Genomic DNA, 25,239 nt, shown 5'->3' with positions numbered 1-25,239 from the left:
ACTCATTTTTGCTTAGGAGTTTTGCTTTCCCAGGTGTAGTTCCTGAGTGAACTCACCCCTGCCAGCTCTGACTCCACTCCTGGGCTGCTTCAGCTGGTCATGTGAGCCACCAGAACAAGGTTCCCCTTTGCCATTCCAGCTTACGTCCTCCTAGGTAGAGTCCACCCCATGTGTGTTTCTCTCACGTTATGCCAGACAACACCTAAGTCCTTTGCTAGGCATCTGCAGGAAAACTGGAATATTGTGGCTGTGTATGTAGGTATGTTTTCTCCTGAGTTCCACTGATGTCAGCACAGGCTTGCTTGCCCCAAGATGGCTCCCACCTCAGCAATCTGCAGCCAGTCCGGATTCAGCTTGCTTACCCAGCACCTAGTGTGCTTGTCAAGAACACGGGTTGCTGCCCTGCCTCTTAGTTCAGATAAATTCAAGCAGTGTTTTTGATTTCAGATTTCTCCACACCCGTAGGCGCCACAGCACCACCTGAAAGGCGGCTGCCCCAAGTCCTCCTCCCTTTGTCGGTGGAGGGTTGTCTCTGGCAGCTGGAGCCCACAGTGGGCTTTCTTTTTTTATTTTCTTGTATCCAATGTTCTGAGTCCCCAGGCTGCTCTGAGTGTCCAGTATTAAATTCCAGTGGAATCCCTCTTTCCCCCTACCCACATCACCATGAAGTTGCATGTCTGCTACTTTGGTCTCATGCCACGTAACAGCTTGGAAAGCAGTCTACACTACTCTGCCATCTTCCCAGATACAAGGTCATACTTCTTGGACAAGGTGATTTCTGAGGTGAGTCAGGCTGAATTAAAATTTATTAGAAAAACTGGATATAGGAGAGATTGTATGCTTTCACATAATTTGGTAGTAGTATAGGTCAGTTTAGTACACAGAACAAAAACAAGACAGGAGAACCTGTAGACTTCCTGTGGGGTAGGGGGGTAACTTATGGTGTTAATCTTAGCCTATAGGGAATGTTTTAGGAGGAGAAATAATTGCACCAGACTTTCTTTTACATGGGTCATTTTTTTTTTGGTTCTGGAGATTTATCCCAGGGGTGCTTAACTACTAAGACACATCCCCAACCCAACAGGGTCTCACTGAGTTGCTTAGGGCCTTACTAAGTTGCTGAGGCTGGCTTTAAACTCTCGATCCTCATGCTTCAGCTTCCTGAGCCACTAGGATTACAGGCCTCCACCACCTTGTCTGGCTCATTTTGACAATTTTGACCAGAGAGAAGACAGAAGAAATAATAATTTGGTAGCAGTTACAGTTTGCAATCCAGAGGAGAGAAGGCCTATGTTGGTACACAGCCTGCAGAAATGGAGAAGACAAAGAAAGGGGCAATGAATGTTGAAGGTGAGAGATAAGAAAGAACCAAAAAATTTCTGTCAGGTTCCCAGGTCTAATTGTGAGTGAATATTGAAGGAAGAATCAGGCAGAATGATGAATTTGACACATTGCAGATTTCTAGGTAGAAATCAATATTCATCATTCTCTTGAATATATATGAATCTGAAACTCAAGGAAAAAAATCTGTGTTGGAAATAGAGAGCTATGATTATTAATAAGTCAAAAAGAATGAGATTATTCAGAGAAAAACTAATGAGTAGAACAGTGAACTGAAGAAGTAATGATATGGATAATATAATCAAAGTCTAGCAAGGACAGAAAGAAAGAAGAATTGGTGGTTACAAATAAAATATAAAGAATGTAATAATAAAACAAAACTAGAGCATAGACTATTTGAAGAGAGCAATAGTAAATAGTAGAATCAGGGAGAGATAATAAGGTAGGATTGGTACAAGGGTTGTAGGACTAGTAATTGGAAAATTCTCTTAGCACTCCACTGAGGGTAGTTCAAATATGACTAGAGATTTCTTATCTCCAGAAGTGTGTTATTTCTCCTGCAATTCTTAGCCAGCTTTGTTGGCATTTTAGTGGGAGTAGAAATGAAGAAGGAGGGGGTAGGATAAAAAGGAGGAGGGGGAGGAGAAGAATAGAAAGAAGAAGGAGTATAAGGAAAGGAAAAGAAGGATAAGGAAAATAAGGACGAGGAGATGGAGAAGAGCATTAAAAGAAAGTAAGCAAAACAGAAATTCGAGCCATGCTTGTAAGCTTGAAGCTTGAAATCAACTATGCGACACAGACTGAATAGAGATAGAACAGAGACTGAAATAAAATACAGGAATAATGAACTCATATAGGGGTCACAGAAGAGGATAAAATAGAGGTCAAAGTTCTTTGTTCTGCTGAAGACCATGAAATCAAAGCTCAGTGCAGATGGAGTTTGGGAGATGAAGCAGGACAAATGAACAGGGTTAGGGGGTAGCTACTGGAGTTCCATATTTTGAGTTAATATTTGACCTTAGATGAAGGTGGACTGAGGAATAGGTGACTAATGTAGAAAGAAGTTAAGACCATTTGGTTTAAGAAGGTCCAAATGAATATTTTAGTTCATTCAAGCTGTAACAATGAACTATCATAAACTGATAGTCATTTCTCACAGTTCTGGGAAATTCAAGAACAAGTTGCTGGCCCTAGCCACTTGGAAGATAAATATTTTTATCTTTTAACACTTCAAATTTCTGAAATACCAAGGTTGTCTTTTCTGCAACTTATTCCTTCATCAAAAATTATAGCTTCAGGCAGGGACTGTGGGTTTGTGTCTGCCTAGCACAGGCAGGACCCGGGTTTGATCCTCAGTACCACATAAAAATAAAGGCATTGTGTTGTGTCCATCTACCCCTAAAAAAAAATATATATATATATATATATATATATATATATATATATATATATATATATATATATATATATATAAATGATAGCTTTGGACTGGGGTTATGGCTCAGTGGTAGAGTGCTCACCTAGCACATGTTAAGGCCCTGGGGTCGATTCTTAGCACCACATAAAAATAAACAAATAAAATAAGTATTTTGTGTCCAAATACAACTACAAAAAAAGAGATAGCTTCTTTTTTAAAAACGCCCCTTTCTTGTCCCGTTTTGTCTAATGCAACAAATGGTAACCAAGGTACCTATGTAATATTTACTTTTGCAACCCCTTTTGTGTAATACCACGTGTTTATTACATGTGTCATTTCCCTCCAGGTTGTTTTGTCATCGCATCCTATGAGTTATCATTTTTCTAGGCTGCAAATATAGTTTTCTTAATATAGACACTAATCTTTAAAGCAAAGCCATAATTTTGAGTTTTGTTATGGCAGTGCCTTAATTTCACCTATGCGTCTTTGTACTTGTCAATTTTCCTGAGATAACAACCCCAAACTTAAATGCTTATATTTCTAGATTTTTCTTTCACTCGCATAATTACATGTTATTTATTGTACTTTGGCTCTTTGTTTCTGCTTAGCTCTGCTCTAGAACCTAGGCTGCAGATACCTTCGATAAAGGACATGCCAGTTTTGTTTCTGAAGCAAGATGGAGGGAGTTTAAATACAAAGGAAGAGGAGAAGAAGGGGAAAAATATACAACCTTATATACAAACTAAATTGACCTCTCTTTCTAATGACTTAAATTTGTTTTCATCATGGGCTGAGTTTCTTTCCCAGAGATTTTTCAATGTTACATGCAACTGGGACAAGTTAAAACAATAAGAACTAACATATTTTCTAAATTCTAGAACTATTCTAAGAAATTCCCAAATATTATTTCATGGGTAACTGAGAATTATTATACCTATTGTTACAAAAAAAAAAAAACAGCAAATGAGCCATGAGTCATTTAATAACTTTCTCATTGTAGTGTTAGGGGAAGACTCAAAAGCTAAACCTAGGTGTGTCTGACAATAGGAACCATGCTTTTAACTGTTGTTCAAGCTACCTGTGGAAGTTACATCTGTCCAACATGGGTTCTAGCTGGGAAACTACTGGAGAAATAATTATGAGTTATGTTGGTAAAATATAGTATAAAAACGAACATTAACTATAGGATATATTCAAAAGTCATGAGTTGCAGAAGAAAGAATGGGTGGAATTTTTCTATATCTACCATATAGAATATAGAATACGGTGAGTTTATGTTAAGTAGCCATAGCTGTAAATCCGAACCCTGCAGCTATCAGTATGGCATTTGGACCCAGAAATGAAGAGAGAGAAGAGAATAGAAGAGGATAGGATATTGATGCACTAAAAAGCAATAGTATTCAATAAAATGGCCAGATTTGTATATCCTTCTGGTCATCAATCACCTGCAGCATTTTTTATACATTTAATATTTGTATTTCCTGATAGAAAATAATTGCTAAGTTAATCAAATATTGCTTTTAAGAGACAGTATAATATGTTTTGATTCTTTTATTCCTGGGGAAAATCTTGGATAAATGACATTTTCACTGCTCTCAATTTCTATTTGTATGTTTCAACCTATTCTGAGTGAAAGCAAGCACTTAAATGCACTATCAAATCGAAGATAGACCCTCAGGAAAAGTGGTCTCATTTACATGCAGCTTATAGTGCTTTTTGTAAGAACATGTTTGACTTTGCACTTTTCCTTGGTAGCAAATGGGAACAGAATAAATGTAGTGTGTAGAATTCAGTTGACATCTTAAAAACCTTAATAGCCTTTGGTTCATTTTATGCTATATATTTCTAACAATGCAAATTTTCAGGAGAGTAAAATCTCTGGTATTTTAAAGAGAGGCATTTGCATGATTTCAGATTTCAAAAAAAAAAAAAGTAGCTCATGTGATATTCCCAGTGCCTAACAAACATTTTAAAATAAAGGACCCATACACTTAGTTCTAATTCAGTTAAATTAAATAGAAATTGAGTATTTGAAAATGTGTGTGCTAAATGTGAAAATCATTCTTCTAATGATTTTTCTACTGACCTGCTGAATGAGAAATTACTTAAGAATCCTATAAGAAAATAAAAATGTAATGACATTTTCTTTGTCGAAGATAACCTGTAAAACATTTCATATGCAAATAATTTGAAGTCAGAACAAAGAATAATTCTATTTTAAAATGTAGGAAACAATTGCAAATGGGCTCAGCTTTTTTTTCCCCATGAAATAGTTACAAGAATAAGTAAACTATAAATGCAAATGATCATCCAGTATACAATCTAAAGATATGAACATGAGGTCACATAAATAATTTCAGGTGAATTCTCTTTGTTGACTTAATTGAAGTCACTACGCAGCTGGCGTTTTGACCCATCTATGACTGTACATGAAATTAGTGGGCAAATCCTTGGAGCACCTGGAAAGCCACCACTGGATGTTGAAACAAAATTCAGCGTCCCAATCAATCTCAGAGTTTGTGTGACTCTGTATTTGAGCAATGGTCTACAAATTCTTTTACATGAAAGTTGTTTGCAGTCTATAATTTGCAATTTTTTACTTTCTCTGGAAAATGTCTGTTAATTGGGAAGAAAAATGATCAGTAACTTAGGAATGATTATTTGTAATTAAAAGTATGATCCTGGCTTTGAAGCCACTTCAGTTCCTTTGGGAATTGGAGGTGGGGAAGATGAGTGGATTGTTCATAACTAAAAAATAGTTTTTTGAAACTTTTGTCAATTCAAATTTCTCTTTTATCAATTCCATTTTACTATCAAAATTTGCTGGTAGGTGGGGCTGAGGTTGTGGCTCAGTGGTAGATCACTTGCCTAGCATGTGCGAGACACTGGATTCAATCCTCAGCACCACATACAAAAATAAACAAGTGAAATAAAGGTGTTGTGTCCAACTACAACTAAAAAATAAATATTTTTAAAAAGAAATAAATAAAATAAAAGTATTGGGTCCAACTACAATTAAATAATATTTTTTAAAGAATTTGCTGGTAGCACACCTAACTTTGAGCACATTGCTGCATGTATTTGCATTGGTCATTTTCATTAAAGAACTGTACTATGTTTCTTCAAGTTTATCAAACACATTGACACAGTCATTCTGGCTTTCTTTCATTAAGTGAATTCACAGTGATTTAAAAGTTATACTTGACCTCATAGATATGAATGATAAACGGGAGTGTTAAAAATATCTTAGATCATTATGATAGTGTGTTCCCAGTGGTGGAAATTTGGGGTAATGAAAAAAAAATGATACAGCAAGAGCTGTTTCTTAAAAAACTTTTTTGGAGACCCTTCAAATGCACATGCAGTTATAAGAAATTATATAGGAAGATTATCTATAACTTTAATTTCTCTCAGTAATAGCATCTTGCAAAATTATAGTACAATATCATAGCCAGAATATCTACATTGAGTAATTCATTGGTCTTTATTTTTTTTTTCTTTTTACAATTTTACTTATATTCGTTTGTATCCATAGGTGTTTGTCTAGTTCTATGTAATTTGATTATATGTCTGGGTTCATGTAGCCACCACCACAATCAAGATCCAGAATGGTTTCATCACCACAAGATTTTCTCCTGATACCCTTAAAACCATATATCCTTTTCTCACCTACTTGGCCCATACTTACTCCTTTGCACCCATTAATCTATTTTCTATTCCTGTGAATTTGTCATTTCAAAACTATGATATCATACAGTATGTAAACTTGGGATATTGGCTGGCTGACTTTACTTGATTTTTTCCCTTTCCCTACCTGCTTCTTTCACTCCTTCCTTTCTTCCTTCTGAAGCTGGGGATTCAACCTGGGGTGCTCAACCATTTAGATACATCCCAGTTTTTTTATTGTTTTATTTTGAGACAGGGTTTTAACAAATTTCTGAGGCTGGTCTCAAACTTATGATCTTCTTGTCTCTTTAGTAGCTGGATGACAGTGATCATAAATAGTATATATTTTTTAAATTTTGGTTTCCACAGTTAATTTTTAGATTGCATAAAGAATTTCATAATTTGGTCTTGTATCTTATAACTTTGATGAGCTTATTTATAAGTTCTACAAACTCTATAAATCTGGGCAGCCCTTAGGATTTTCTGTGTGGACAGTTATGTTATTTACAAATAAGAATGTTTTTACTTCTTCCTTTGGGTGTCTTATTTATTTAACTGGCCCTATTTCACTGGCTGGAACTAATACTGCATTCAATTTAGAGTTGTGAAAATTCACATTCTTGCTTTGTGCTTTGCTTTAGGAGGAAAGCACTTAATCTTTTACTGTTTTGGTCAGGGCTCTTCAGAGAAACAAACAAACAACAACAATAACAACAAAAGAATACAAATATATTCATCACAAAATTTATAATAAGAAATTGATTCACACATGATTGTGGAGGCTGTGAAATCCCACAATCTCTGCAGCCTGGAGACCCAGGAAATCTATTGCCACAGATCAAAGGCCTGAGGGCCGGAGAACTGCTGATAAGTTCTCATTGAGGGTTGGAAGGTCTGAGAACCAGAAGTGACAAGGGCAAGAGAGGGTCCATGTTTCTGCTCCAACTGTTAGGCAGAGGGAGGGTGAACCCAGCCTTTCTCCACAATTTCTGTTCTAGTGAGGCTCTCAACATCTTGCAGATGTACACCCACGTCAGGGAGTTCCATCAGCTTTACTTAGTTTACCAATTCAAATGTTACTCTCTTCTGGAATCACCCTCATAAACACACCTAGAAATTATGTTCAACTATCTCGTGTCACAGTCAAATTGACACAAAATTAATCATCATATTTACCATTATATATGATGTTAACTGTGAGGTTTTTTTTTTAATCAGGTTTAGCAAGTTTCTTTCTATTCTACTACTAGTTTTTTTTTTTGAGTAATTTTATCAAAAAGTGGTATCAACAATGTAATTCTGCAACCTGTACACTCAGAAAAATGAGAAATTATATCCTATCTGATTCAGATGTATGATATGTCAAGATCATTGTACTGTCATGTGTAAAACAAAAAAATGTGGTCTCAAATTTTTCAAATGCTTTTTCTGCATCTATGAGATGATCATGTCATTTTGTCTTTTGTTCTATTTATGCCATGCATTGTATTAGTTGGCTTTTAAAATAAAATTCTCCAGTAAACATACCTTTTATTCCTGATGTAATTCCCATTTGATCATTGAGTATAACTTTTTTACATGCCACAAAAATGTGTTTTCTAGAATTTTTTAAAATTGCCTCTAATTTAATGAATTATTTACTTATAACTTTTTTTAAAAAAAATGTCTTATCTTCTATTTTAATTTCAGGGTAATTCTAGCTTCATAAAATGATTTGGGAAATGTTCAATCTTCTACTATCAGTGCTATATTATATAAGATTAGTTTTAATTCCTCCTAAAGTATTTGTAAATTTTTTGTGAAGCTATCTAGTCTTGGGAATTTATTTGCAGGGGGGGGACTTTTAAACTGAAAAGGAAGTTCCTTTCGTGATTATGAGATTATTCAGGTGAACAGTTTTTTATCCTGATGAAGTATTTATCAGTGGTCTTAATTAAAGTATTAATCTGTGGTCTTCTACCACTTGGTTCATTTCTTCTGAGAGAAACTTCTCAGTGCTCATTGCTGTTTCTACTATTGTTCTTATCACGGGAAAGATCTGTAGGGATATTCCCTGAATCAAACTTAGTACTTAGGATTTATTTCTTTTCTCTTTTTATTATCTGTTCTGATAGGGGTTTATCAGTTTTACTGATATTTGAAAAAAGTAGCTTTTGGTTTCATTGACATTTTTATAGCCACGTCTGCTTGTTTATGATTACCTACCACAATATAACATTTTCCATCTATCTCATTTTTACTACTTATGTTTGTGTTCTAAATCAGTTTCTTTTGGAATAAAGTTAGGTCATGCTCTTAAAAATCACCCGTGCAAATCTCTTTGATTGGTATATGAATGTTCTTCAATTCAAGATGGTTTGTTTGACTTAATTTTTTTTGAATTTTATAACAATATCAAAGTGTTACATCTTCAGTAGAAACTTTCCTTTGAACTATGTATGTGAATCTTTTATGAGCTAAGAATACTCTCATGATGTTGAGCAGTGAACAACTCTCATGAGAGTAAACAACTGATGATCTACAGTGTGTTATGTTCCTCATGTGTGATGTTTGGGAAATTAGTGTATTAAATGCATTTAAATAAAGATTTTAAGGTTATTTTATTATTTAGTTATAAGCACAAAATTTGTACATATTTATGGGATACTATATGATATTTTGATGCATGCTACATATTCGCAATAGTTAAATCAGGATTAATATATCCTTAAATATTTATGATTTCTTTTGGTAAATACATTCAAAATTCTTTTATCTTTTTTAAATAAGTAGCACATTATTGTCATCTATACTTACCTCCCAAACAATATTATTTAGTAACCATTGATCATCCTTTCCCCATCTTTCCCTTCCCCTTACTCTCCCTAGCTTCAAATAACCACCATTCTACTGTCAACTGCTCTGAGATAAACTTATTTTTTTAAAGATTTTACATATAAGAGAGACATACATGTCTTTCTGGGTCTGTATTAATTAATTTAACAATCTCCGGTTCCATTCATATTGTTGCAAATTATAGAATTCTATCCTTTTAAATGGCTAAATTGTATTCCATTGTGAATATCTCCAAAATTTTCTTTATCCTTTCATCAGTTGATAAAGTCTTAGGTTATTTCCATTTGTTGGTTATTGTGAATACTGATGCAGTAAACATGGGAGAGTAGATTTGATGTATGAGGTTTTCAGTTAACAATGAGTTTGTCTGAACATAAACTCATCATATGTCCAAGAGCAACTGTGTTCTAGACATTGATCTTAAAAGGAATTATAGATATGTCTGCCATTCTATTTGTTGTCTCTTTCTTTGCTTCTTTCTCTTTCTCAGTTTCCTATGAATAATTTTTAGGCTCTATTTTGTCTTATGAATGTTGCTTTTTGGTAAATAATGTGTGCCATTTTTCTATTAATTGCTCTCTATAATAAAACATATGTAACATCACAGTCTATTTGTACCAGTGCTTTATCACTGATGAAAATATTATATTTACTTTACATTTTGGTCCCATTACACTCTTCCATTATTAAAATAGTCAAATTATTTCTGCTACATGTATTAGCATCACAACAGATAGTATTTTAATTTTTGCTTCATACATCAAATATAATTCTTAAAACTAATAAGACAAAAAAAGTAATTTAATATAATTTACCTCTGTTTTACTTATTCTGTTTTCATTCTTTGTATTCTAGAATTTCAAGTACATTCCTTTATTATCATTTTTTTACTGTTAGGAGAGTTTCCTCCAACCATTTTCTACATTTATGCCTGCTGGTAACAAATTTTCTTAGTTTTCCTGGGTAGTATAATATTTCTCTTTCCCCATTAGGCCAAGATATAGCTTTCCAGACATAGAATTTTTGGTTGATGAAGTTTTTTCATCTCTTAGAAAGCATTGTTCCAGTTCCTCCTGGCCTGTGCAGATTCGGATGAAGAATGCCCTGCCAATGGAATTTATTCACTTCTGTGTAATATGCATTGTTTTCTCTAGTTGCTTTAAAAATTTTTCCTTTTTCTTTAGTTTTTAAAAGTTTAACTATATGTTTTGGTATAATAATGAGGCAACAATTTCTTTAGATTTATCCTACTTAGATTTCACTCAGCTTCCTGGATCCATAGAATTAAAGAATTTTACCAAATTCTGAAAGTTTTCAGCTATTTTTTGAGTAGTCTATAAGTTTCACATCTTTCTAATCTATTTCTGAAACTCTAATGATATAAATATTTGATTTATTTGTTATTGTTTTCTGTCCCAAAAGTCCTAATGCTCTGTCCATGTTCTTTATAGGCTATATTTCTTTTGATGTTCAGATTGACTAAAGTCTATTGATCCTTTCTCAAGTTCACTATATCTCTCTTCTATATTCTCTATTCTACTTTTTAGCCAAGACTCCAATTTAAAAAATGTGTTATCACATTTTTCATTTATATATTTTCCATTTTGCTCAATTTTATATAATTATTTGCTGCATTTTCTACTTTTGGATTTGTTGCACAGGAATTCAAAATTCCTCATTGATCTGATTTAATATATTTATCATACAGTCCCAACATTTGCTCCATCTCAATATTGGTGTCAGTTGATTTTCTGTTATCACTCCTGTTGCAATTGTACTCCCTCTTGGAATGGCTGGTGATTTCCAATTGTATCTTAGACATTTGATACCTTAAATTGGGTGACTATATATCCTATTTAGGTCTTGTATGTTAGCTGAGAGTTATCCTGTCTAGATTTAATAGGTAGCATCTAGCCTAACTTTGTTGGCTGTGTTCCAAAGAAAATGCAGATTGGTGAGCTCTTGCAATGCTTTTCTGGTCTGCTTCATTCTTCTGGTTCACTTGAATTCTTGCTGAATCACTGCTTGTTCTGCCTTTGAGGGCAGAATATGCTTCTCCAGGCTTTCCAGTGTTGAATAGTGTCAGGTCCTATGTAACAGTTTATTCAGGGCTGCACAAACTGATCAATGAGGAGATTATGAAAAAACAAACAGACACAAAAGTGGATAAAAAGATGGGCATGGTGGTTCAGCCTGCCTCTGGTGGAAGATATAAAGATTTATTGAGAGAGAGAAAGCGACTTCAAGATAATCAAAGCTGAAGTTGAGGGTAAAAGCAGCCCAATTAGGGCTTATCAGCTTGTGCGTATAATTGTCTACCTCCAGGCAGCAGGTGTTTGAACCCAAGGTTATGAACTTATAAATTCTGTGGCTGGTACAGAATCTCCCTTTGAAAATGGTGTCACCATATTGATTGGGAAATCTTTAGGTGCAATACCTTTTAGGTGCAATACCATTGCACCTAGAAATTCCCAAGGGAGGTTTCACCTCTGTGTCTGGTCAGTTCAAAGACCCATAATTCATTTGCTACTCCTGACATGTTAGGACACAGGGTATCCAGATATGGAAGATGGAAAGTATATTCTCTGGTCTGTTCTCTCAGCACTCAGTGCTACTGATTTTTCTCATTTATCTCTGATGTTTTCTTTCAGGGTTGCAAGACATCTTCTGTCACAGGGAAGAGAGAGAAGTAGTAGGGTACAACTGGTGTACTACCAATAAAAGCAGTTTTGGGAGATCCCAGGGCTAATTTATCTTCTGTTTTGGGGTAGAGGCCTGGGAGATAATGGGCCTGCTTGTACCACCAATGTGGGTGGAAGGACTTGCATACTGCCTGCCAGTAATGGGTGTGGGATGGGTTGGCAGGTTGAGATACACTGATGGTGCTACTTCAGACAGATTGGGTTCCTGCCTCCACAGGGCAGTGGGTCTTACTGCTATGTTCCTGCTCACCTTTCCCTTTCTAATCAAAGAAAGAAGATTTGTATGAAAGATTAAAAGAAGATTAATGAGAAATGAAAAGAAAACCCGGGGCTCCAATAGTGTGTCTATCCTCAAGTCCGTAGGATATATTTCCTTCAACTTTTCATAATCTCTTAACTGCTTTTGTAGCATTTAGTTATATTTAGAGGGGAGAAGAATGAAAAAGTGAGTCTATACCATGTTGTTTTTGACTGAACTTTATACTTAAATATATTGGCATAGATCTAGAAGATTACTGCCTGTCCTTTTGTCTTCCACCAATGTAATATTTAGATCTCTCATTGGCTTTCAATGTGATAAACCATTAAAAAAGTAATGAAAATCAAAGACAATGACCCTGAGATAGTTAAGTCTAAAATCATCATTTTTTTCCTTCATCAAAGTTTTCCTTCATCTCTTTGGCTACTTTCTAAAATTATATTTGATCAATATTAGCATATTTATCAATAAACACTTATTCATTTATGTGACAAATATTGCTTAAATGACTGCTATGCTACAGGTTCAATTCTAGATAAAAATATACAACAATAAAAAAAGGATTAGAAATGTTTCTCACAGAACTGGCATTCAAGTGGGAGGAGTCACCTGGTTTGGTAGTGATTACCTGTTATCCCAGCTATTCAGGAGCATGAGAAAGGAGGATCTCAAGTTCAAGGCCACCCTGGGCAATTTAGCAAGACCCTGCCACAATATAAAAAATAAAAAGGGCTGGGAATGTAGCTCATTGGTAAAGTGCTTCTGGGTTTAGTCACCAGTACCAAATAAAACAAAAACACAACAAAAAGAGTGGGAAGAGACAGTCTTTAGAAATTAAATGGTAAAATGTAATATACTTTGTTTGATATGTGATCTTGCAAAAATAAGCCAGTCCAAGAGGGAACAAATTGTATTAGGAGTATGGGAATTTTACATTGGGAGATGATGGACAATCTCACTTAGAAAATGTTTGAAAAAAGACCTTCATCTAGTAAGGAAGAACTCTTTAGAATCATCTTTGGAAGGACTTGTGCATTAGTTTCTGAGAATTGGGTTATTTTAAAGACTATTACAAATTAATCCTATGAATGATCAGAAAGATGTAGCTCAGTTACTTAGCACTTTTCCATCAGGGAGGACTGTACTAAAAAATTACAGTCCATCATGGCCCCAAAGCAGAGCCAGAGTCTATGTTACATCTCCTAAGATATTTGATTAATGTTAGCCAATTGAATATCAGGTGCTGCCATTGTTGGCTTTATCCTAATGTTATGAAACTTTAGTTTTGAAATCACAGTGACAGCATCCAATAAACTCAAATAAATAAAAACCTTACATGTTATAACAGGATCTGAAAATTATAGCTCATAGCTGGTCTAAAACCAACCTCCCCTGTCTGTAAACACTCTCTACTGCTGCTTTCTTGGCTTAACTATGTAGGTGAGTAGTTAGCAGGGAGGCTTATGGTCTGCAAAACAAAAAATACCAACTACTCAACCTTTCTCAGAAAAAAATTTTCTTACCCTTGCCATAGAGGTAGGAAAACTTTATTAATTAACTTAATTATTTAATAATTCAAAACTTTTTTTTTACTGCACAGGAAATCTATTTAATAATTTACATGGCAGATAATTTTGTGTGTATTTAAACAAATAACAACAGTTATTATTGCTTTAGCTATAATCACTTTTAATAGTTAAAATTCAATTTTAAAATATGTGACACTATTCTGAAAGGCATAATTTCACACATCATATCAGGAAACAATAGGCAAAATTTCTCACTCAATCTTTTTTTTTTTAAGCTAAGCACTTTGTCCCAAACAAATGGTACCATGTGTATGACAATAGTATTAGTATTAGTATTTTAAATCTATAAATATTGAACAGATGAATCTTAATCCTATCACATTGATCAATATTTATTGAGCCCTTGAAACCATGTTAGATATTTTCAGAGGAACAAATAAATATTTGGGAGAGGAAGTGATTGAGTCCACTTGTTGTAAATAAATAGGATAGCAAGAGGACTAATTCAGGGAGAAAGTGTAGAATTTAAAAATAGAAAGAAATGGAGGGGAGGTCCCGTTTTGTTTGTACATTAATGATGAAAAAATTCTTTCGGTTATGAAAATAATGCAATTCAGTGCTAAAGATGTGACAGGGCTTCCTAAAAAGGTCATTATAACTGTCACCATTATAATGCAGCTATTTCATTCTTCAGGGTGATCTACTTTGATTGTCTCAAGAGTTACCCTTCTGGAAGCTGTCATAGAGACTTCCTGTCTACTTGTAGTCTGTGAATGCAGAATGTAAACACATTCTTTAACTATTTTTTGTTTGTTCCATCTTATTTGTCAAGATATAAGGCTAAGGCCATGTAGACACCAGTAGGCTCTAAACACCTTAAATTAAAGTCTGCTGTAAACTATAAGGTTGAAGTCTGAGCCATCAGCCTTTCCTCCAGATAAGCTCCTAAATTGTCACATGCCATAAAGTAATATCTTGCCCTTAGCAATATGGACCTGAAGCAATCGTTCAATTAACTTTTAGCATTATTGCATATTCTGCCCAAGTCTACATTTTCTAAGCAGATTCTTTCGAAGAGAAATCAGCATTGCCAACCATGGGTTTCTGGACTCTGATGTATTGATTGACTCAATACAAACAAAGAAATAGTCAAATGAAACTTACCCATTTTATTAAATTAAATCATCCTCTAGAAATGGAGAAGAAACCATAATACTTGAAGTGATAAAAGAGAACAACTTTTGCCTTCTAACTGCACCTAATCTAATTGAAATCTTGATAGCCAACAGCAAAAAACCATTTTTCATCATCTAGGAACTGCAAATGGAGCAGCAATAAAAGGGACAAAGATTGATCATTCAGTTCACTAAAATAATTATGACATTATTAATTTTTATTTTCAGAATGAAGAATTTAAGCAAAAGTTATAAGATTTTCAAGCATTCAGAAGGTATAGAGAATAATATAACAACCACTTACATCACATGCACCAACCTGTTTTGCTGACTCAGTATTCTCTCATATTTGTGCCAGACCCACAAAAATCTTTACAGGCATAGTTTAAATTCACTGTATATCCTTCTTCATCCTCTCCTCTCTGAATTTTCAGATAGCTACTATCCTGAATCACTTCTATCTCTTACAACATGTATATACTTATGGGTTTCAGCCTTGTGACTCCAAAACATGGCACTTTGGCATTTGAGAAAATTGCAGATGCAAGAAGCCCTCCCTAAACTTCCCTTGCCCTTCTTCCCTGGAGCATATCATAAAACTTTTATTCTAGAAGAATCCTCCATGTGCCTGGAGAAAAGGAATTCCTCTAAAGGCATAGGGCTACAGAAAAGAATCAGAAAAGAGTACACTTTGCTAGATTCCTCCCAGTTTATTAACATCATACTTCCTCATGATTATTCACTTCTTCATCAAATTTAGCAGAAAATACACAGATGCTCTTCTGAAGGCTCCTGTGTCAAATAAAACAAATACATTCATGTTTTTTTCTCTTATTATTTTGTCCTTTATTAGAGGTTTCTCTGCCATGAACGTAGCAATGGAAGAGAAAAATATTTTGTCCTCTAGAGTATTACATTACTATATATACTAAGAAAAAAATATATAATCTGTTTGTATGTTTTAACACTTTATGTAATCTAATACAGTACATATTCATATTTATGTACTGTATTTATGTAATATATTATTATGTACTATATTTATGTACTGTATTATTATGTACTGTATTTTGAATTTTTAAAGTTTTAATACATGTAGATCTAGTTCATTTATTTTCATAACTTCTCACAAATCTATTAAATGAATAACTTCATATTAATTTCTCCATTATTCAGGTTAGTGAGCATTTACATTGTTTACAGATTTCTTTTAGTATAAATAATCTTGCAAAAATTATTCTTTTCCACAAATTCTTGTGTACATGTGCATGAATTTTGTATAGTTTGTACCTAGACATGATATGCTGAGTTGTAAGATGAAATTTTTAAATTATTTTTTAAGAATTATAGTACTTTAAAATATTTCAATTTATTGACATTTCTTTTTTAAGTTAATATTATATTTTAATTTTCTCAAAATGATGGGTTGAAAATGGTGTCTGAATTTCCATTTCCCAGATTTCCAGTGAATTAGAAATCTTTTAATGTCTTGTGACTTTTATTATGTTACCTGCTTTTGACACATCTGGATCGTTATAGCTGCCTTTTTGGGGGAGGTAATAATTTTTGTCTGTCTCTTCCTCGCTTACTGTGTGGTTGCTTTTAATATTTACTCTTTTTTCTTTTAGTGTTTTGCAGTTTCTCTACCATATGTCTAATTGTGAAAATAAATTTTCCTCCACTCTCAGAGTTTTTGTTTCCTTCCTTAATCTTGAGTTTACCTTACATCAACTTTTAGAAAAAAATTTAACTATTGTATATTTTGATATTTCTACCCTCTTATTTGGTTTTCTTTCTCTGAAATAGCTCTTTTATGTGGTTAGAAAATTTTAATACTTTTTTTCTTCTGAACGTCATTGTTTTTCAACTATCAGTCTCACTGTGCTGCCTACTATTTAATTTTCTCAGGTTATCTACCAGGTTGCTAATTCAGCTTTTTAACCATATCCAACCTTGTAATTAACCTTTCTGTTAGGCTTTCTTTGTTAAATTCTTAATTCTTTCAAAATTTGCCTCTAATGTATTTAATTTTTACATGTTATTTCTAGTACACTTTCAAATCTGTATCTCTTTTTATATTATACACCATATGTCATTTTTAGGCTTTTATTCATCAATTGATTCATTAATTGATTTATTCATTTAATAGTTACTTACTCATCATCTGCTTAGTGTCAGATATTGTTACAGTGATAAATGATAAATCATTGCAAATCAGACAAAGCCACCACCATCATGGCACTTGTATTCCAGTCAGAAAACAGAAAGTAAGCCTCTTATGGATTTCATATTACTTGTTAATCACACTAATCATTTGGAGTCACTAGAACACTAAACAATTATCCAATTATTCAAAATGGATCAATTCTAGTTTTTTTTTTTTTCAGAAATAGAATCATTACCAGGGTAAGCCTGGCCATATTGCTTTTCTGCTTCATAAGTTCATTTGAACACTACATACTCTTAGAAGGATCTTTCCTTTTTTTTACCTCAATACTCACAGTCTCACAGCTCTTTAAAATCCACAGAAACAAAACCATAATTATATATCCCAGTATCAGTCACAACACAGGACTCAAAGGTCATTCTCTGGATTTAAATCTCTGTTGGTTTAAGTCATTTCTTTAATTACTAGTCTTGTCTTACAACTCTTCAACCATTTAAAACCTTCTACTCTTCAGAACAAATGATTTGTCATTCTCTGAATATCGCTGTTCATCAAATTCTCTGAAGAGTCTCTTTGACTTGTTCTAACTAAATAGCTTTTACTGATTTCTCATCCACACACTTTGTAGTACTGAGCCAGAATTGGGGGGAACTTTTCTCTTTTATCCTCACAGATCTTGTAGAGGAGGAAAAATATTTTCTCCCTATAATTTTTGAATTCTTAGTTAGGACAGTTCTCTGTAACAAAAGGTAAATCAATAAGAGAAAAGCAAGTTTATTAACATGTATACCTCATGTGTACACTTGAGGAGCTCAGTGTAATGAGTAAACCTCAAAAAGGTAGCTTGGAATTCAGGAAGAAATATGATCTATGACCTGCAGAAAAGTTGACAGACTGCTAATAAGAGGGTGACTATGAAAAACAAAGAAAATAAGGGTGGGATTTTTTTTTTTTTGCAAATTCGAGGTGGTATCTTCTTCATTGCCAAGAGAATCTAGTGACCTAGAATCTTCTCTTTCTGGAGCAGAAAGGGACACATCCTTACAGATGGCGATTTTTTTACAGATGTATGTTATGTTTCTTTTATAACTTCTGCTCTGTTTTCAGTGTTTCTTCTATGTCTTCAGTTTTTCCAAATAATCCACTCAAAATAATCCTATGCCAAAAGAGCATATGCTGGAGTGGTACAATCTCGTTTCCTCCACCGTATGTGTGCATGCGTGCACACACACACACACACACACACACACACACACACACACACACATATGTATAATTTTTTCTCTTTCCTAAATACCCCATGCTTGAATCTTGTTTCATAAGATCATAACACAGTAAAGATTTCCAGATATAGTCACTATAAATACAAGATGCACAGTTAAGATTCAGCTTTTAAATGATTATTTTTGAATATAAGTATATGCCAAAAAAAGGAAAATTGTTTATTTGAAATCTAAATTTAATTGAGTGTCCTGTATTTTGTCTAACAATCTGACTCTTAGTATCTTTATTTACTGTTATCCTGAAAGTAGCAGTCACCTTTCATTGAAGAATTTGATTCCCCTCTCTCTTTATTATTTCCATCATCACTGTTCCTTTTGCTGATTTTGGTGATTCTGCTATTCCCATAGATGATTCTTCCAATATTCTGTGTTCTAAATTGTTGACCTCCTTTTCTACATGGATTTCATCTTCCACCAATCTTATCAGGAGCATATATCAGACTCCACCATTACCATTAGCTACAGAAATTACGTATTTTTAATTTCAGTCATTCTGTTCTAAAAGCATAGCCTCCTCAATTTCCAGCTCACTGCCTTCTACTGCTTTCTATAATTATCCCATATTGAAAGACCTAAATAAGTTCATTTTACAACCACTTGACTTTTCCTCATCACTCATATCCTCATTTCTCTGCATACTGTTGAATTATGGTATATGTTCTTATAATCACTTCCCTCTTGTGCATATCCCCAACTATTTTATTTCCCCTTGCTTAATTGTACTTACTAGCAAAACTCTAGCCTTGATTAAGTTAACTCAGAACATACTTCATACCTATGCCACACACCTAAACATAACTTTCAAAAACACATATCCTCATAAATGGTCTCAATCTAGTTCATGGCCACTAATCTCAAGTGGTCTTATGGGAATTCCCAATAATATTTTCTTCATATATTCACTCTTTTCAGAAACTATTTCATACATTCTTCTTTCTTATAAAACTTTAAACCTCTACCACTTATTTGTTGATAAACCAAGTAAAAAATTGGAACTAAGAACAGATCATTGTGAAAGGAATGGATGAGGTTTATGAGTGCTGTTTTATTAGTCTGAAAAGGAAGAAAACCTTGCTAGAATAGGATCTAAAGAGAACTGCAGAAAAATTAAGAAACTAAATATGGTCAAATCTTTCCAGAAATTTTATGACATAGAGAAACAAATAGGGCAGCAGCTGAAGAGAAATAATGGGTCAAAGAGACTTTGATAATGAAATAAGTTATAGAATGTTTCCAAGTCCATGAAAATAATCCTATAGGTAAGAAAAAGCTGCTCATCAGCAGATTTCTGGTAGTTGATCACTTGCTCTCCCATCTAAAGCTTTTCCCTTGTTCTTTTTCCTATTTCACTGGTTACTGATTAGGGTTTAGGCATTTTATATACTATTATTTACATCCGACATGCTCTCATTCAGACTTGGAATGTCACTCATACACTAATGACTCCTAAATTTCCATTTCCATCCAGAAGCTCTCCATCAAACTCTACATTTGCATTTCCAAATGGTCTTTTATGATCTTTCCTTGATGAAATTCAGCATCTCTGAAACTCAGTTCTATTCATCTTAAGTCATTTTCTCATTTGTCTTCAATATCTCAAGTTAATGGTTACACAGTCCTTTGTGACTTTTGTTGAAGTCAAACATCTTGATTTCATTTTTACTTTTTTTTTCTCCTTAATTTCAAGTCCTGTATGCAGTCTCATTCTCTCTTTTTCAAAATATTTTCTTAAATTCCACTTTTACCAATGTGGAGCAAGATACCATCTTCTCCATGTTGCGATCTTGCAGTAGCCCTCAATTAATCTTTCCTCTTTCTTTGCTTCTTTCTAACCTTTTTTGGAAACACAATATAGAGTGGCTTTTTTAAATTTAAAGGTCAATTTATTCTGTGAGAACTGGTTTATGTCTCCTTTCTTTACTGTATGTCCCCAATATCAAACACAGTGTCTGAGAATCAGTGAATGTGTACTTATGTACTCTTCCAATGGGGGCTTTAGCTATTGGAAGATTGAAGCATATTTCCTCAAAGAATTCTGGTTCGGTTTCTTCTAAATGTCCTTGAGATTAGACGAGGTTAGAACTATTTTAAAACTACTATCTCACAGAAATTTCTGGACTGTTTAGATAACATAAATTCAAATTCTAAACCCTTGTAAAAATAGGTCTCTGGTTGTGGCATTCCACTTGAGACAGGCCAGTTTCCTTCCCTCCTTCCCTCTGCCCCTCCCTCTCTCCCTTCCTTCTTTCTTTCCTCCTCTTTAGTGATGATGAACCATTCACAGAGTTGTGAAGGAGTCTAGGATTTTTCTGAAAAATCTTGGTTCTAACTTTCCACCTCACTCAGGCCCACGATTACCCAGATTGAAATTATCAGTCTACTCACCAGATTTGACTCTAATTTCCAACATTTATTAAAATTTGTAATGTCAGTTCATTTTATCAGTTTTATTATAAGCTTCCTTGTTAATTTTAAAAGATAACCTTAGTCTAATTTAGAATTTATAGTTGGTCATAGACATTTTGCTTGCAATATTTGAAACAGAGAGAATTTTCCTCTCTTAATTTAGATTATATAATGTTGGTAGTAGAAAATCTAAAATTATTCGTACGTTACTAGCTATTGTTATTGTTACTGCATAGGTTAAAATAAAAATTAAAGAAAAAAATCTAAGCTTTCATTAGAATTTGAATAGAGTTATTCAACTTAATGAGCATTTAAGCCAAAACATTTAACCCTGAAAGAAAAAAGTTAACACCAACAATATCACTACAAATGTCCATATTCGATATCCTTTATTTCTTCATTTAGAAAATTGAAACATTTCAGGGCTGAGAATTGAGCACAGACCACACATTGATTTAGGAAACTTAGCTGAAAATCTTAATGAAATCCTATAATTCCTAGAGGTTGTGAAATAAATACCTGGGTTGCTAAGATATGACAACAGCCTCTGGCCAGATTAAACTTATTTCACTGTTTTTCAAATGAATAACATATTAAAGTGGTATTTGTTTATACAAAAAATTCTTTCTATCTTATTTATGTGACAAAATTTTCCACTACAAATATATATGAATATATTTTTTATATATTTGTTTTACACACACACACAAACACACACATATATGAATATTTGAATGGATACAAATTCAATGGTGTAAATCAATTGATGGATCTTTCTGAGAAATGTACATAAGAGTAGATTTCTAAAAACGGCTCTTAGTTTGGCATATTCTACAAATAAATATCAGTGGAAGAGGATGTGTAGTCTAGAGAACAGAATAAAATTTCACAAAAAGACTAGTGTTAATCTAGAATTTGAATTGATACAGCACACTATGCAACACTTCAATGGTCCAGCACTGTTTCATTTGGCTTAATAAAAAGAACTAATGTGGGAAACTTTTAAGTAGCTTCTAGATAGGAAGGAGGAGAAAGAAGTTCAGATGAATTTGTAGAGGAGGAAAAACATTCCTTTCTCCTCTCATCTTAGATTCTCTGACTGGGACCCTGAACACTAGGCCAAAAAAGACAACAGAAAAGATGCAGAAGTTTATGGACATGTGCACCACACATACTATTGGGAGAACTCAGTGATAAGTAAGTAAAAAAAACTGGTTAGAACTTGAGCTCATAACAGCATCTTATCAAAGAATAATAATTTTGCAGAGAATTGATAAGACCAAGATCCTCGGAACTTCTAGAAGTGGCAAATAAAGGAAAGGCATATAGTGAAAGACAGGGCTATTTAGGTTTGTTTTGTAGATTTCTCTACTGGTATCCCAGGACTAGGGATCTAGAGAATTGTAATATTTGACTGGGGTGTTGCTCCATGGTAGGATGCCTGCTTAGCATGTGCAAGACCCTGAGTTTACTCCTAGCACTGTGAACATACACATGCATACACACTCACTCACTCTGTCTCTCATAAACACACACACACACACACACACACACACACACACAAACACACACACAAATTGTACTTTTCCTTGCTGTATTTTCCTTGCTGAGGGAAGTAAGATAGAGTTTTCCTTGTGTATGTGTATCTTTTTAATTGCCTTTAGTCAAAATAATCCTTATGTCAAAATGGTATATTTTGGGATGTCATACAATGAACTGGTTCACAAATATAATATTTTGCAGTTAATGAAAGTACATGCCCTGATTCAACTACAATATTATATTCACATTTATATCTTGTATCATTGAAAAAAGAAAAGCTATAAATCTGAACATGCTACAGCTGAAGAAAAATATTTTTTAATTAGTTTGGCCTAGGGTTAAATATTTTTGAATTAAAAAAAATTAAACGGAACTTTTTCACAGCTTTTTTCTTTTGAGGTAAAATTGGCAAATCAAATTTATACGAATTTATAATACACAATGTGGTGTTTCAATATATGTGTCCATCACAAAATGATTAAATCAACCTTAATTAACATAGGCATCACCTCAAACACTTATTTTTTGTAGTTAAAATTACAAATTGCTACACTTTAGCAATTTTCAAGTTTACAATACATTATTAATAACTACATCACCATGCTGTAGAGTAAATCTCCAGAATTTATTCATCCAAGCTATACTTTATGCCCTTCCTCAAACACCTCCTCTGATCACCCCTGCCACCCGCTAGCAGTCACTATTCTACTCTCTGCTTCTATAAGTGGGGCTGCTCGGAGTCCACATATAAGTGAGATCATGCAGTTTTTCTCTTTCTGTGTCTGGATTGTTTTTACATAGCATAATATCTTCCAGGTTTTTTCATGTCATTGCAAATGGCAGAGTACCCTTCTTTTTAAATACTGAGTAGTATTCTTTTGTATGTATGTGTATGCTTCTGTGTTTGTGGATTTTCTTGATTCATTTATCTGGTAATGGATACTTAGGTTATTTCTGTATTTTGGCTACTGTGAATAATACTAGAATATAAATGGGAATGTACATATCTCTTTGAAATACTAATTAAACTTCCTTTTGATATATACCTTGAGGTGGGATATACTATACTGTGTAGTAGTTCTATTTTTAATTTTTGATAATCCTCCATAGTTTTACCCTAATGGCTGTACTAATTTACATTCCTACCTACAATGTAAAAGGGTTCCATTTTCTCCATATTCTCCCTGACACATCTTTTTGACAACAGACATTCTATCAGGTTTGAGGTAATAGCTCATTGTTATTCTTGCATTTCCCTGATGATTAGTAATAATGAGCATTTTCTCATATTCCTTTTTGCCATTTTGTAACCCATTTATGTTCTCTTATATTGAGTTTAAGTTTCTCATATTTTGGATATTATCTCATTATCAGATGTATAATTTGCAAATATTTTCTCTGAGTTCATAGGTTGTCTCTTTCTGCATGTTTCTCTGCAGATGCTTTGTAGTTTGATACAATCACATTTGTCTTTTTTGATTTTCTTGCCTGTGCTTTTGAGGTCCAAAAATCATGCTGTCTAAAAACCAAGACTATTTTGATTCCTTTTTTCTAATTTGAATGCCTATCATTTATTTGACTTGTCTAATTGCTCTGGATAAAACTTCTAGTATTATGTTGAACAGAAGTGGTGAAAATGGTTGTATTAGTTGATTTTGCATTACTACAATAAAATACCACAGAAAATTAAATTTATTAAGATAAAAGTTTTATTAAACTTACCATTCTTACCATTTTGAATGTTCAGAGTCAAAAATAGCATAGTATAGGCTTGATAGGAGTTGCCTCTTGACTACATAATGGCAATGACTGGGAATTTATGTTAGAACAAAATGCTCACAGCTCCTCCTAGAATACAGGGAGAAAAAATTGTGGACCAGGCTCTCCTAATCCCTTTCAAGGGCACACCCCCAATTACCTAAGGGCCACCCAAAATTCCCTACCTCCTAAAGTTTTTATCACCTCCATATAGCCAAGTTTTTGGCACATGTGCCTTTCTCATCAATGAAAATAGAAATATCAAAGTATATATCTCATCAGTTTGCCTTGAGGATAGTGTGAGATAATACTATTGACAAAAAATAATGACTGTGCTTTAATGGATACAAGAAAATATTTTAGCTTGAGCCAAATATGAGTGACCATATCACAGGAACATTGATTCAAGTGACACTGATTGGCATGTTTTCATATACATGGAAGAGGACAGATAAGCTTTTATAGTCACAGAGAAAAAAAAAGTTCTAAATAAATATATTTACCAATTTTATTGGTGGAACCGACTGTCTAGGAGGAAGACTACAGCAAGGTGGGGAAATCACAGGTATAGGTTTTATAGCATACTTAACTTTAAGGTTAGTGGAAGCTACAGGTCTGCTAAGCTTAGCAATATATTCTGAGAAGCTCATCTGATAGTTATGAAAATGTCAGGTCAGATACCAAACTTAAGGCACATGGCTATTTAAGTGGCTATGACAGCACAAGATAATTTTGTTTCAGAAGTAGCAGTAAGAATTCATACCATAATATAAAGTATCAGCTATAATAAAGCTGTCAGGATTTTGGTTTTTGACCACACTTCAAAGAAATTTTCTTACTGTAGGAAAGACATATGCCACTCCAAGCAATGTGAGCTTATTGTGTCCATCTAGTATGCCTGTGGGGCAGGATTTTATTTAGTGCTGGAGATGTAAAAGGAGACTATTCTCATTGCCTTGATTTCAGACATTATTCACCTTGCGATGAACAGGGAAGCACCTTTTAATTCCTACCACTTGTTCACCACCTTGTAGTATCAAAGGGAAAAATCAGTGTGGAAATAGGAGAGGAAGGTTTCCTTGATGAGGTGAAGATGGTCCCTTCCTTAAATGGTTATGCTAAATCATAAATTCCTAAATTGACTACATATTTCCAATGG

At 33.8% G+C, this 25,239-nt stretch overlaps 1 pseudogene; it reads left to right on the top strand.

Moving 5' to 3' along the window:
- Positions 1 to 693: 693 nt before the first annotated feature.
- Positions 694 to 25,239, top strand: part of LOC143637791 (kynureninase-like) — an 86,657-nt pseudogene continuing 62,111 nt past the window's right edge.

This window comes from Callospermophilus lateralis, unplaced genomic scaffold, assembly GCF_048772815.1.
Source record: "Callospermophilus lateralis isolate mCalLat2 unplaced genomic scaffold, mCalLat2.hap1 Scaffold_161, whole genome shotgun sequence".
Lineage (NCBI taxonomy): Eukaryota > Metazoa > Chordata > Mammalia > Rodentia > Sciuridae > Callospermophilus > Callospermophilus lateralis.
This window is presented reverse-complemented; position numbering and strand designations above follow the sequence as displayed.